At 48.9% G+C, this 15,284-nt stretch overlaps 1 long non-coding RNA gene across 1 annotated transcript in view; it reads left to right on the top strand.

Moving 5' to 3' along the window:
* Positions 1-5,079: 5,079 nt before the first annotated feature.
* Positions 5,080-15,284, top strand: part of LOC126956402 (uncharacterized) — a 256,963-nt gene continuing 246,758 nt past the window's right edge. Inside the window, exon 1 of the long non-coding RNA XR_007726306.1 lies at positions 5,080-5,089. This is a non-coding gene — a long non-coding RNA (uncharacterized LOC126956402). The remainder of the gene's footprint in view (positions 5,090-15,284) is intronic.

A 15,284-nucleotide genomic window follows, 5' to 3' on the forward strand; every position in this document is an offset into this window, starting at 1 on the left:
GAGACAGGGTCTCTGAGTCTTTCTATGTTGCCCAGGCTAGTCTTGAACTCATGGGCTCAAGCAATCCTCCCATCTCGGCCTCCCAAAGTGCTGGAATTACAGGCATGAGCCATTGTGCCCAGCCTCAACTTTTCAAAAATCAATGGTCAGAGAGCTTGGCTGTGAAGTCCAGCTTCTTTCAGGCAGGCTGTCTTCACGTGTCTGCGTTTATTTCCGCAGCCTGTTCACATTCAGTCTTTGTTGTCGGCTGACTGTGTGGGCCTTTGGCCAATTTCTGAAGCCTCCCAGGCCTCAGTCTCTGTGTCTCTAAAGTGGGGGCATTATGGTCAGCCCCTTCATCACAGAGATGTAGTTAGAAGTGAATAGATGAATCTACAGCACTTAAGAAAGTGCCTGACTCAGAAAGGTCTCTGTAAACGTCATCTCTCAGCAGCAGCATCATGTTTTGGCTGGGGCAGGCAGTAGGGACGACAGAACGAGCTCTGGGGCCCTACCAGAAGATTAGGGGATTAATGCAGCTTGCAAGGCCAAAGCTGTCCCCATTTGGTTTTGCCAGCTCTTGTTCCATCCATGAAATAAACCGGATGAAGCCTTTATCCAGCCCTTGTTTTGAGAAGGAGGCAAGCAGAGAGCGTGGATTTAATGTGGCAGATGGTGCTGTTCTTGAATTATGAAACCAAAGGCGGAAATTAAAGTGCTCCATTGCAACAGATATGGGCCAGCCGGGGTAGAGGGCAGGAGGTGGGGCAGAAAGAAGGGCAGGAAGGAGGTGCTGTATCAACCGGGCAATGGCTATTTTCAAGGGCAGCTGGAGTCCTAAGATAATAGAATTCTGTAGCCCCAAATAATTTTAGAATCTTCATCTTACATAGGCAAATGAGGCTCAGAGAGGGAGAGTGACTGTGAAGGTCACACAGCTGGTTAGTGGCAGAGCAACTCACTTGTCCTGATTCCTCCAACAGTATTATTTTTTGCTACCCCAAGCCAAGGCCAGTGGTAGACCCTGTCCCAGGGCTTCCTGATTTGGGGCAGCTCTGCATTACAGAGGACTTCTCTGGACGGGCACCCAGTGTCCAGAGAGAACCCAGGGTCAGGCAGCACAACCCCAGGGTCCTCTCTGCAGCTGCTCTCCTCCTAGCACACAAGGAGACACCAGCCACCGTCCCGGAGCCGTTCGGCCTGGGTCTGAAACCCAGCAACGGCAGCTAAGTTTTTTACTCCCCTGCAACGTCAGTTTCCTTATCCGTAAAAACTGGAAAAATAATAGGCTCTTCGTTATGGAGTTGCTGTGAGAATTTGATAAGCCTTCATCACATAAAGTTTTCGGTCCTCAGCTTGGCACATAGTAAATGTTCAATAAACTGTTAGTTCTCTTTGCAGCCCAGAATCGACTTCAGAGTCTAACGGCCCCCTAGGCTGTGAGCCCCTCAAGGCAGCTTGTATGGTACAGCTTTTGTTCTCCGTGCCTTGTACAGCACCTGCCGCCTGCTAGGGGCTCGGGAAATGTGGGTGGCCAATGCCAGGTCCCTTCGAGGACACCCATTTCTCAGGCATGAGAATGGGCACCGTGGAGCACCGGGAAATGCTGCCAGCGGTGCATGTGACTCTGTCACTCGTTTAGACTTTAATCCTAAACGGATAAAGCAACCTTTCTGTCCAACGGTGAACCAGCCTCGTGACGAGCGCTGTTTTGTTTTCCCAGCCTTTCTCTGTAGCAAGGAGCCTTTCCCCAACGACACCGTAGGCTATTTGCATTTAAATTGGTTTTCTCTCATTATAGAAATCTCTCAGGTCAGCTGGAGTTTCCATTTTCCTCCCAGTCAGTTTGGAGCCTCCATTTCTCGCTCGAGGGTCCCTCGTGCTTTCCTCCCTCTCCCTGGCAGTGAGATGTGATCACGTATTCTCACTGTGGAGACCAGATATCCTGAGAAAGGCGTCTGCATCCCATACGAACCTGGAGTGTGTCTCACAGGAGAAGGGGGAGGGAGGCAGGCGGGGAACGGAGTATCCTGGCCCCTGCAGTTGCAGAAGGAGACCCCGTGGTCCTTAGGCTTCAGGATTTAGGACTCATTTTCTCATTTATTCCAGAAACATCTGCGAAGCATACTGCTGGGTGCTTGGAATGCAGAGATAAGTGAAACACACTTGCTGCCTTCCAGGAGCTCCCTGTCTAGTGGAGGAGAGAGAAAAGCAAAATTTACAATATGTATAATATGTTCAAATAATTGCTTTAATATGGGTCAGAATATATTCCAGCCAGACTAGAGGCTTTCAGATAATGTTTATCATAAACTAGAGTCTCTCTCTCCCCCCCCACTCTGTCTCTCTCTCCCCTGCTTTCTCTCTCTCTCCCCTCCCTCTCTCCCCTCTCTCTCTCCCCTCCCTCTCTCCCCTCCCTCTCTCCCCTCTCTCTCTCCCCTCTCTCTCTCCCTCTCTCTCTCTCTCTCCCCTCCCTCTCTCCCCCCCCCTCTCTCCCCCCTCTCTCTCTCCCCTCTCTCTCTCCCCTCTCTCTCTCCCTCTCTCTCTCTCTCCCCTCTCTCTCTCCCCTCTCTCTCCCCCTCTCTCTCCCCCTCTCTCTCTCCCCTCTCTCTCTCCCCTCTCTCTCTCCCCTCTCTCTCTCTCTTCCCTCTCTCTCACTCTCACACACACACGTATCACCGTACATACATACACACACACACACACGTGTGCATACATACTAGTTAACATGATTATAGCACTGCCTATCTAAACAGGTACTCTTGTAAGATACATATATATATTTATATGCACACACACATACATACACACACATTCACATATGTATGATATAAATTATATGTTTATATATGTTAATGTAATATACATTTTTCACTTAATCTTCATGAGAAACCATGAGGAAAGTACTGTTATTATCATTGTTTTACAGATGAGGAACTGGAGACACAGAGAGATTAAGTCACTTACCAAGGTCATTGCTAATATTAGGTTGGGGCAAATGTCATGACGGTTTTTGCCTTACTTTTTTAAACGGCTAAAACCGCCATTACTTTAGCACCACCCGATAACTATAGAGCCAGACTGGAACCCAGGCAGTCTGGCTTCAGAGCCAGTGTTCTTCATCCTATGCTGGAACCACACAATAAAGAGTGATGTGTTCTTACATTTTCTCATCTAGTTCATCTTTCAAAAGGTGCTGGCCAAGATCCATTACCCCAATTTTCTGACCCGTTTATGAGCTGTGAGCCATGGTTTGTGGAAACTGAAGTGAACCCTGGAAGGAGTGCTCAAGTCCTCCCAGAGAATCAGGAAGGGTGTCACAGGGAGGAGACGCTTGTGTTGGGGCTTGAAGGATGACTTGGAATTTGGCAGATGAAGAAGAAGGGCAGAATAATTCATGAAGAACAACCATATACCAATCCACAAAGTATGAGCAAGCATGGAGGCCTAGGGTCCAGGGCTCCCCCATTGTAGAGTGGTGCTCAGGTGTGGTGGAGGCTGAGCAGGTGGTGACACATGAGGCTGGCAAAGACCAGATCACAACAGGCCTTGAATGTCACACACAAAAGCACGGGCTTTTCCTGAGGGCAGTGGGTGTGAAGGAATTTGAGCAGGAGAGGGACATCCAGACAGGGAGACACTCAAGGCTAGGAAACAGTGTAATCAATAAACCTGGCCAATGGGTGCAAAGTCTGTCATTCACTGGGCATAATCGACAGGGTCATGGGGTTTCTGCCCAGCACACCAGTGTGTGACATGGAGCTTCATCTGCCCAGAGGGTTGTCTCTGTCTCATTCACCCACAGACACCTTACAGGATGGTGGTAGCCCTGACATGTGCTAGTCAATGGGAGTTGGGACAGGGCTGAACGGGGTAGTGGCATTTGAGGAAGCGATGGGAGATTAGTTGCATGAGATAGAACGAGGCAAAGTAACCTGGTGGCCAACCAGTGTCAGGGCTGAGGGAGAGCAAAGCGGTGGGAATCGTGCTCAGGTTTCTGTCTCGCTCAACCAAATAAACCCTTAATCCTTTACTTTTACACAAGGGGTTGGCAAACTTTTTCTGTAAAGAGCCAGATGGAAAATACTTTATGCTTTTCAAGCTCTATGGTCTCTGTCATAGCAACTCCACACTGCCATTTTACTGCTAAAGCAGCCAGAGACAACACATAAATGAACTGTGTTCTAATAAAACTTTATTTAACAAAACAGGCAAGGGGCCAGATTTGGCCCTAGAACTGTCATTTGTTGATCCCTGTACTATACCATGAGGTAAGAAAAGTGCCAAGTAGACTGCCAACTGGGTGTGCCAGGTTGCTGTTAGGTGAGAGAAAAGCAAGAACACTTCTCAGACAGAGAGGGACTATCTATCTCTCCTTGAGGATGCTTACATGATCATAAAAAGATCCACCTGAAATTGCCCTGCAATTTCTAGCAGGGGAAACTGGCCCTGGGAGGATGGAGAAAGGGTGTCCTGGGAAACTGGCTCTGGGAGGATGGAGAAAGGGTGTCTAGTCAGACGCTCAATCTCTGTTACAGTCAGAGTGGAGGTCCTGGTCTGATACTACCATTGGGTACAAATGCAACACAATAGTAACGCTAGCTAAACTTCATTAAATATTCTTTCTACACCAGGAACTGATCTTATTTAATTCCAACAAAAACCCAGCAGGGCAAGTAGGTACTATTACACACCCCCATTTTACAGATGAGTAGACTGAGGCACAAAGAGGTTCAATATCTCACCCACATCATAGGGCTAGCAAGTGGCAGAACTGAGGCTTGCAACTCAGGCAGTCCAATCCCAGAGGCTGAGTTACCGACCACTCTCCAAAACGGAGGCTGTCAAGCCACATGGATGCCCACTGCCATCACGGCAAACCCACATGCTAGCCCTGACACTCAGGCTGGAGAATCTTTTGTCCTCTGGCCTGCGTGGTGCAGTTGTTGCAAACAAGCAGATGCAGGGAGACACACCCATCTGCTTCAAAACCAACATCAGCAGCCACAGAGGCGGCACAGCTCTCTGAAATATCTTCTATTAACCCAAATGCTTGTCAGAATGAGTTCAGATGAACTGAATATATTTCTGTGTGAAATATAGGGGGGGTGTGTAGGGGGTGGGGGCAGAAAAATGAATGATCTTGGTGTGCTTGCTCTGCAAACATCCACCGAGGACTGCTGGATACCCTGTCCCTGACCTCCTGGAGGGCACCCTCTGGGAGGGAGCCAGGCACAGAAGCAGATGGTTCAAATGCCCTGGACGTCATGCACGGTGGGGTGAATCCAGGGTGCAGTGGGGACACAGAGCAGGGACGTCTGCCTTAGCCTGGGCACAGGAACCTGGAGCCAAGCCCAGATTGGCTGAAGGGTCGAGTGGCAGCCAAGGATATTCCAGGCAGAGGGAACAGCATCTTCAAAGACAAGGGGGATTTGAGGTTTTGCTGAAGGCGAAGAACATCATGTAGAAAGGATCTAGTTGGAGACACTGGGGACAGGTACTAGGGAATCTGCCACCCGGCCAGCTGGCCTGGACCACTCTGGGCTAGAGGCCACCTTGTTCTCAGCTCCTCTCTGCAACTAGAACAGCCTCTGAGTTCTAGATGAAACGCAAGGTGCTTGCCAAGAATGTGGTAATGCCAAGAACACTGTGCTGAGGTTGCATCTTGAAATAGTAAAAGCGAGTGATAGTAAATCACTTCTGTCACACTCTGCATTCGTTATGCCCTGCGTTTGCAGAGGTTTAATTTGCTACATTCACTGCGAGTGTGAAAGTTGGCAGACATTCATATTGCCATCAGCCCCTCTGTGGTATTAAAATTGTTAACAGCTCCCGTTTTAGGGGCCCTCACATTGGCCAGCACATTGGCTCAGTGCTTTATATATTATACTGTCCTATTTAACAGAGGAACAATCTGAGGCTCGGAGAGGTCCAGTAACTTGCTCAGTGTCATAAGTTGAGGAAAGGAAGAAGCCAGGACCCAAACCCACATCTGCCTGACATCTGAGCCCAGGGTCCTCCCTCTGGGCCCCCTAGCCTTGACATCCTATGATTTAAGGACTTTGTGGATTTCTGAAAATGTTTTCATCTACTGTTATATTGGCCCCTCCAAGGAACCTTCTTATAAGGTAAGGAGTCTTGGCTCAGAGAGCTGAACTGTCCTCTCCAAGGTCACACAGCTTTTGAAGGGCAGGCTGGGGACTTGGACTGAGCTCTCACCACTGCAAAGCCGAAGCTCTGTCTTGCCATGGCTCCCAAGTTCACAGCAAAGAAAATGGACAGCTAATGTTCCATGCAGCTATGATTCTTAAAAAAAAAAAAAAACAAAACCCACATTCATGTTCTCTTGATCTTTGGCAGGTATTCGTTAAGCAATCAAAAGACAAATACCTAGGAGAGCGGAATGTGCAGGTCACAGCCAGAATGACATCCTACGGAGCAGACTGTGCCAAGCGCACTTCATTTCCTCTGACAGGACGGCAGGCTGGGAGATAAAGCTCAAGCCACTGACGCTGTCAGTTCCCCTTGTTCTGAAGGACAAGCTAGATCAGCTCCACAGAAGCAACTGAGGACAGAAAAGGGGACAAGTCATGCCACACACCCACAGAGGCACACCCATATAGACATTCACAGACACACCAACACACACACAGGCACAGAGAGACACGCAGACACACCGAAAGATATATCAAAAGGCACACGCGTATAGAAACACACAAAAGACCACCCACACATCCCCAAAGACATATGTGCAGACTCACAGATACACACACACGAATACACACACACACAGAGACAAACACACCTGCCTCTCTTCCACGTGTGGTCATGCAAATACACAGACAGGCACAGATACACACACATTTACACACTCACTGAAATGGGTACAGACACACAAACACACACAGACACACATACATGCATACATCCACATCACTTCTTGCTGCTACTCAAACCCCCTCCTCAGTAGTCCCGAAATTATGTTCTTCCCACGTTGGAGACGTGGGAGAAGGAACACCTCTGGTATAGGTGCATTTTCTTGCCCATTTCTTGCCTGATGTCTTTATCTCAAAGCTTGAGAAATGCACCCCGGTAGATATGCATTGTTAAGACTGGGGGACTGGGAGAAGTCTCTCCACCTTTCTGAGCCTCAGTTTTCTCATCTGTAGAAGGGGCCAATAATAACTGTGATGAACCTGTAGGACTGGAATCCTTTGAAGATTTGGCAGTCAGTGAGGGAGGAACTGCCTATACTACTTATTTGTAGTTTTTTGAATGTCTGTCTCCCTTGCCAACCTGGGAGCCTAGCACAGTGTCTGTCAAGCACGTAGTAGGTGCTCAGTAAATATCTGTGAAATGAATGAATCAAACAGGTCTATATACTTTGTGTTTAGCACAAGACTTGGCACAAAATATGTGCCCAACTAAAGTGTGTCAAAAAGTAATACATGATTGTGTATTACATATAATTAGGAACCACGTTCTGTTATATGCCAGGCACCTCTATGACCTCATTTTATCCTCTCCAGACCAAGAAATAGACATCAATTTCTAGACTAGGAAAACGAGACCCAAGGAAATTAAATAAGTCACCCAAGTTTCCCCAGATTCCTGGGGAAGCCATTCAAAGCCAGGCCTCTGATTGCTAAATGGACACTCAAAGCATAACAACTGTAGACTCCACGAAGAAATGGATGGATGAATATTTTCCCTGTGTGACACAACTCAGTGGATGACTTCCACAGCCGGCTGTGCCTTATCCAGGTGTGGGGTAACTCTGGAGAATGAACCGTCACATTGTCTTCAATCCCAGGGTGATGGCTTGGTCTCCAGCCTTTGGAGCCTTCCATGGTGGTGTATTTTGAACATATTACATTACATTTACAGATACATAGAGTGGATATCCACATATATATCCAAAAGCTGAGCACATATATATTGTATATGTGTCTGTGTATTATATGTACTATATATGTGACTATTGTCATTTGAGACCCATTCTATCCCTAGATGGTTTGCTTCTATGTTTGTGTAAACCACACAGCCCCACCCAGAGTCTGTCAAATGTTTTTATTTCCTTTGCCTTGGTACAATCCGTGGGTTTAAAACTCAACCAACCCGTAGGCCAGTCAAGCTAGTTTGCATGACAGCCGCTTTTGGCAGTGATGAATGGTGCCTGGTTGAGCACCTTGCGAATCCCGAGGTTCCTACCTCTGTATCATCTGTGCTTCCGCATGCCTGAGACCTGCTCGAATTCCCCTCTTTTGCCCCCTCACCCCCGCAGTTTCCCTGAAGAAAGGAGGGCTTTGCAGAGAACCTTTGCCTCTGCCTGGGGCAGGCAGAATGGATAAGACACAGAGCACAGAGGTCAGAATCTTTCCCCACATAGGAAAATAAAAATGTCCCAAAGTAGTGGCCTCCTGGTGGGCAGGGGGCCAAGGCAGGCGGTGGTGAATCATTAGGACACCAGGCGGCCTGACTCAGGGCAGAGCGGGACAGTGTCTCCTGCTCCTCCTGTGATGAACTCCACACGTACTCATAGCTTTGCCAGGTTAAGCATGGAGACATCTGAGGGCAAGGGAGGCTCTATTTCTGAGAGCTTGACCCCAAAGATGACGTAGGTTGTTGCCTATCACTTTTTTTAAAAAATCACTCTGTTGTGGTCTGGCACAGTGGCTCGTGCCTGTAATCCCAGCACTTTGGGAGGCCAAGGCAGGCAGATCGCCTGAGGTCAGGAGTTTGAGACCAGCCTGACCAACGTGGAGAAACCCCATCTCTACTGAAAATACAAAAATTAGCCGGATGTGGTGGCAGGTGTCTATAGCCCCAGTAACTCGGGAGGCTGAGGCAGGAGAATCGCTTGAACCTGGGAGGCAGACATTGAGGTGAGCCAAGATCATGCCATTGCACTCCAGCCTGGGCAGCAAGAGTGAAAGTCCATCTCAAAAAAAAAAAAAAAAATCGCTCTGTTGCTTCCCAATTGCAAACTCTATTCACCGGGGAGCCTTGCATGAACAGAGCAGAGTTTTAAACGCTGCTTTAAAAGCAGTAACCAAGTGGCCCACGTTTTCCCTACGTTAGCCACCTCCAATGCCTCTCCCCACCAGCAGCAACCTGAAATTCCCCATTAGCAGTTCACTTCATGGGACTGAACTTAGCCCTCTCCTGGGATGTTCTTTAAACTACACCCTTATGAAGAGTAAGATGAGATGGAGGGAAAGGGTGGTGACAGAATAAAGGAGAGAGCTACTGCTGGCCCGAGCCAGGCACTTGACAAATTCATCTTCTGGACACCCACGGTCCCTAACTCTTCAGAGATACTGAAAGGGACATTTCAAAGAGGGGACACAACCTCCTGAATAGTCACAGAAAGGCTAGATTCAAATGGAGGTGTATGTGGCGTCGATAGACTCTTTCCACATATCCCTGCTGACTCCTGAATACTTTACGGTCCTACGAGAAGACCGCAAGGCACCACACTGTGTCTGCATCGGGATTACAGATAAGTGTCCGCTCAAGTGCCAAAGCTAATACACTGGTAGGACCCAGAAAAATGTAATGCTTCAGGAAACACTGGTCTATTTCATGGAAATATTGAAATTTAGAACACACCACCCATCTTGCTAGCAAGGAGACCAAAAGCCCGCAGCTAAGGATGGCAAAGCAGAAAGAAAGAAAGAACGTGGGTCCCCTGATGGGATAGCGAGCTGCTGACTCCAGCCCTGGAACTCTTTTCTTCAGTGAATCTTAGTGCCTTATTTATTTGGGCCATTGTCAGCTGCATTTTTTTTTCCTCTTTGTTGAAAACATCCCAGTTGACCACCATCCATGGCAACTATTGCGAAGTACTAGAGTTCCACAGCTGCCTCTTGCATGTACTTCCAATCTGGGCGTTTCTCCTCCAGAACCTTCTGCTGAGAACTGCAGCATGGAGAGGTTTCTTATCCATGGGATCCTGGCTCCTGCCTTGATTTCAGACTAAACCAACCATCTCCTCCTTCCCAACCCTTTTCTTTTTTTCCAGACATGGTCTTGCTCTGTCACCCAGGCACACAGCCTAGAGTGCAGTGGTGCAATCAGGGCTCACAGCAACCTCGACCTCCTGGACTCAGGTGATCCTCCCGAGTAGCTGGGACCACAGGGGTGTGCCACCACGCCTGGCTAATTTTTTTTAAAAAAATTAGTTATATAGATGAGTAGAAGAAATTTTGTCCAGGCTGGTCTCAAACTCCTAGGTTCAAGCAATTCTCCTGTCTCAGCCTCCCAAAGTGCTGAGATTACAGGCTTGAGCCACTCCATCTGAACCTCAACCTCCATCTCTTCAGGTGTCCATCCTGTCAACTTGGCAAATGGCACCATTAGAGGACTTGGAGTTGCCCTGGATACCCACATCCCCTCAGACACCCAGTCCTGCCAGCCCTACCCTCTAATATGGGAATTTATCCCCTGCACATCCCATCCATCTTCCCAGTGCAGGCTTCACCTTGCCTTGCCTTGTTGGTATGACTGTCCCAGGCTCCTCACTGATACCCTATCTCCAGCCCATCTTCTACCCTGGCCCAAGAAGAACTTTCTAAAACACAAAGCCTGCCATATCACCACATGCTTAAAACTTCTCCCATGAGTCTACATTTCCTGAAGATAAAATCCAAATGCCTCAGCCTGACATCCAAGACGTCTTGTTACCTGATTCCTGCCCACTTCTCTCCAACCTTATCTGCAGCCATTCCTGGAGACACAACCTGCGCTCCCTTCGAGCAGACGCACCCACACCACTGGCCATTCAGAGGCTGTCTTCCCACCTCCCCACCTTCCGACGGACTCCTCCCTCTGCTGAACTCCCCTTTCCTTGATTCTGTAACTCCAGTCCATCCTTCAAGCTTAGTCCCGGGCTCCCGGAGGGTCAGCCCGCGCGGAGTGCCTCCTCTGGGCTCCCATACCCTCTGGTGTCTCTTATTGCACTGTGCCTGTCAATCTGTTTACAAGCCTGACCCCCACTTTTCCTCATTAGGCTGCAACTTCTGAGGACTGGTGCTAAGTCTTCATTTTGTTTTATTTTTATTTATTTACTTTTTATCTTTTGAGATGGAGTCTCACTCTATCACCCAGGCTGGAGTGCAGTGGTGTGATCTCAGCTCACTGCAACCTCTGCCTCCTGGGTCAAAGCAATTCTCTTGCCTCAGCCTCCCAAGTAGCTGGGACTACAGGCATGTGCCACTGCACCAGGCTAATTTTTGTATTTTTTGTAGAGACAGGATTTTACCATGTTGGCCAGGTGATCCCTGGTCCCGAACTCCTGGCTTCAGGTGATCCACCCACCTCAGCCTCCCAAAATGCTGGGATGAACCACTGCGTCCAGCCTTGGTGCTGAGTGTTTTAATGTTTTTGTCCTTGGCCCCCAGAACAGTGACAGACCCATGGCGGAGTGCACACTGGACGGATGTGAGGGGCAGATAGTGTTGAGAAGGTCTGTGGTTTCCTCTGGCTTTTTATTTTCCTGCCTTGGCCTTCCCTGCTTTAAGTCAGTTGAGGCTGTTCCCTGTGACAGCAGAAAGGAGACGAAAATGAGTCTTCCTTGGCTTTTCAGCTTTTGAGATGAGTTTCTCAGGAGATTGAAAAAAAAATTCATGGCTTAGCCAAAACATGCTGGAGGAGGACATCATGAGCAAAGGCTCTCCCCGCGGGCCTGGGGACCAAGAGAACGTTCCCAGGCTGCTGTGGAAAGGTTATCACGGCGGGTGTGCTGAGACTCTCGGTGTCCCCGGGAAACGGACTTTCGGTCTCTGCTCTCTCGGCCAGGTGTCAGGGCAAAGACAAAGTCCCTCAGAGGCACGGCCCGTGGAATCTCACTACAGAAAGGAAGAGGGGGTACCTAGGGATGAGGGAAGGACCAAAGGAGGTGGCCACATAGTACGTCTGGGAGACTCCGGGCTTAGACGCCTCATGGATCCTGTGAGAAACAAGAGTAAAACAGTGATGCCTGTAAGCCCCAGAATGTCACAGAAGCAGAGTCACCTGACTGGAGATAGGTTGCAGGCAGGAACAAGGGACAGCTCCATGGTGACCTGTATTGACCCATGACCCAGAATGACAAATGCTAGGGACAGGTGGCATGGGAAAGCAGGTGGCCATCCTTTTGTCACCTTTGTACACCACACAGAAATGCAATCTCTGGGAGAAGGAGGAGCAGATCAGGCGAGACTGATCTGTTACCTATCTGGGCTGAATGAAGGCTCAAATAGGAACTGAGCTCAATTATGATAGAGATATTTAGATCTACCCCACACCTGAGTTTATGGACTGAAAATTGTACTTTCTACAAGCACAGGACTGAACTCAGATGATAAAACCAACATGCCCCAAACACACACATATTCAGAGCTGGGGCCTTGCCTGAAATAAGGTCCATCTCTTTCCTCCATTCTGACTGCCAGGGCAGTTTGGCACGACACGCCAAGAATCCGTGAACTACATCCAAAGTCTCTCTGGTCGAGGATGACAACTACAGCTAAAGGTCCAAACACAGTAAACCATACAAGGAACGGGAGTTGAACAGTCAGGGTGCAGGCTACTGCTTGAAGACAACCTTTTGGGGCTGCCCAGGACTGAGCAGGGCTTCAGGCACCCCTCCTCCCTGTGACTCAGAAGCAGGGCGTCCAGGAAAGTCTTCTTGGAAAAAATGAGGTTGGGGATGAACTTTGAAAATGAGTAGAACTATGAGGGGAGAGAGGAAAGAGTCACCAGGAAAACAGAACTACACAAGCGAAGGCCCCATGGGCGGAACGAGTTGGGCTTGCTCCTGGAAGGAAACAGGTCCCATGTCTGGAGCCTGGAAGTGGAGGTGGGTGGATGAGGCAGGACCTCGCTTGGCACTTCCAAAAGCCAATTGGCACCTCCCTGCCCCGAGTGATCCCTTCTTCTGATGTTCATGCCCATGTGGAATCCCCGCCCTTGAGCTTGGGCTGGACCCAGTGACTTGCTTCTGATGGACAGAATAAAATAGTGATGGATGCCCCTTCCGAGATTTGGTTATAAAAGACTTCCATCTTGCTCACATTCTGTCTCTTCCTTTCTCACTAGCTCATTCTGATGAAGCAAACTGCCACGCTGTGAGCTGCCCTTTGGAAAGGCCCATGCTGCATGGCACTGAGGAGCCTCCAGCCAGCAGCCAGTGAGGAGCTGGGTCCTGCCAGCCACCATGTGAGTGAGCTGGGAAGCAGATCCAACCCCATTTCAGCCTTGAGATGGTCACAGCCCCCCGGACAGCTTGCTTGCAGCCTTGTGAGGGACCTTGAGGCTGAGGACCCAGCTAAGCCACACCCAGATTCTCAACCCAGAGAAACAATGAAATGATAAACTGTGCTGGCTTTTAAGCCACTAAGTTTTGGGGTAATTTGTTACACAGCAATGGACAACTAGTACAGCCAGTAACATAGGCAGATATGAGACAGTGCAAACTATTTTAGATTTTAGTGGTTATCCTTTGGGTTTTAGAGTGCTCCAGGCAGGTTCTTAACCTGGCACCCACATGTAATCCATCTGACCTTCTGATTCTGAACCTTCCTGATTCATAAAATCTATGCATCATCTGAAGTTGGATGGAAACCGATGTTGCTTTATTAACATCGAGGTGGTAGGTGGGCAATGGGAGGTTGAGAGAGATGGGGACTAACCTCGGGCTGACAACCTATTGAACTCTGGCCCTTGCAGGATGTTTTGCTGAATAAGTATCTCACTGATCCTTAAGGTATCCATGAATCCTGAGGTGTGCAGTTAAGTAACTCACCGAGGAACACCCAGTCAGTCAGAGGCACGGCCACGACCTTCCTGCAGCTCTGCCTTTGAGACCAGCTGTGTGCCACAGGGTTCTGACCTTACTCCCACCAGTGGCCCTTTCCAGAAACAGCCGGTCCACTGAGTGAGGACTGATGGTGGAGAAGGCAGAAAACCCAAGACACTTTATTGTTCCCGGGGAAATATGCCCAGGAAACCTTTCCAGGGAAGTTGAAGAAGCTGCATGTTGGCTATGGCAGAGGTAACATTCTGCCATTGCCTTCTACTAGCAGAACCCCTGTTATGATTGGGAGGGTCTACCGGCCCCATAAATTTCCCAACCCCACTTGCCATAGAGGGTACCCAATAAGATGTAAGTTGAAGTCAATGGGAGAAGCTTCTGGTCAAGAGTTTTAAAAGTGCTGACTCACCTGAGAGTTGCCTCCTCTTGCACTTCTGGCCCCTTCTTGGTGCCGGGAATGTGGACATAATGGCTGGAGCTGCAGCAGCGTTTTGTGACCATGCAAAGACCTTGACAGAGGAAGCCACTCTCTGAGGGTAGCAGAGCACAAAGATAGAAAGAGCCTTGGCTTCTTGGAAGGGATGACTGGGGAGCCATCATTCTAGTCTTTGACTGTTTGCATCAGGGCTTATTTTATATGAGAGAAAAGAAAGTAAACTCTTGTAGTTTAAGCCACTGTTATCTGGGTTTTCTGTTACAGGTATCTGATACTAGCCCTGAGTGATATACTTGCATTCTTAGTAAGGTATTTAAGCAGATTTGGGGATTTCATTTTTAAATGGCCAGGATCCCAGACTCTCAAAAAAAAGTTCTCCTTCTCCCTCTCTTAGTTAAATAGTTATTAGTGTACTCTCCAGAAGACGGGGCACTGCATTTCCTGAGCACCTACTTTACCCCACGCACTGTGCTCAAGTCGTATTCTTCGTACTTGCCTCACGGTGAATTTGTGAGATGGGATCACCATTCCATGTTATGGATGAGGAAATGGAAGTTGGACAGACTGGACCACTGTTCAGGGAGACACAGCTAGAATTTGAACCCAGACCTCTCTGACTCCATGGCCCAGACTTTCTCTGTCTCCTGGATGTAGAACTCTGTGTTCCAGTTTGGGCAGAAGGTGGGGCCAGTTGGACCATTCGGAGGGCCCTGGCTCAGGGTGCCATCCCTACCCCCAAATCTTCCACCTGCAGCTACAGGCTGAAGTCTGCTCCACTGCAAGGTGATAAAGCAGACAGCCCAGCTGGCCGTCCTCTCCTCACTCGCTGCCATCCTATTTAGTGGCCATCTGGCTTTCATCTCTGTGATTTTCTGACTGTCCCTCCTCAAGGTCCCTCTTAAAGAGGCAGACGCCCTGTTTGCCTTCAGTAAAGGACCTCCTCCCAAGCCAGTGCACCCCCAGCCTTTACCAGGGCAAGCCTGCCTGACAAAGAGGCCACACAACAGGGGTTTCTGTTAGCAACACAAGTCTATTTCAAACCTCGGATTAGAGTATCCGAAAGGATTACCTGTT

This window comes from Macaca thibetana, chromosome 6 (genome assembly GCF_024542745.1).
Source record: "Macaca thibetana thibetana isolate TM-01 chromosome 6, ASM2454274v1, whole genome shotgun sequence".
Classification (NCBI taxonomy): Eukaryota; Metazoa; Chordata; class Mammalia; order Primates; family Cercopithecidae; genus Macaca; species Macaca thibetana.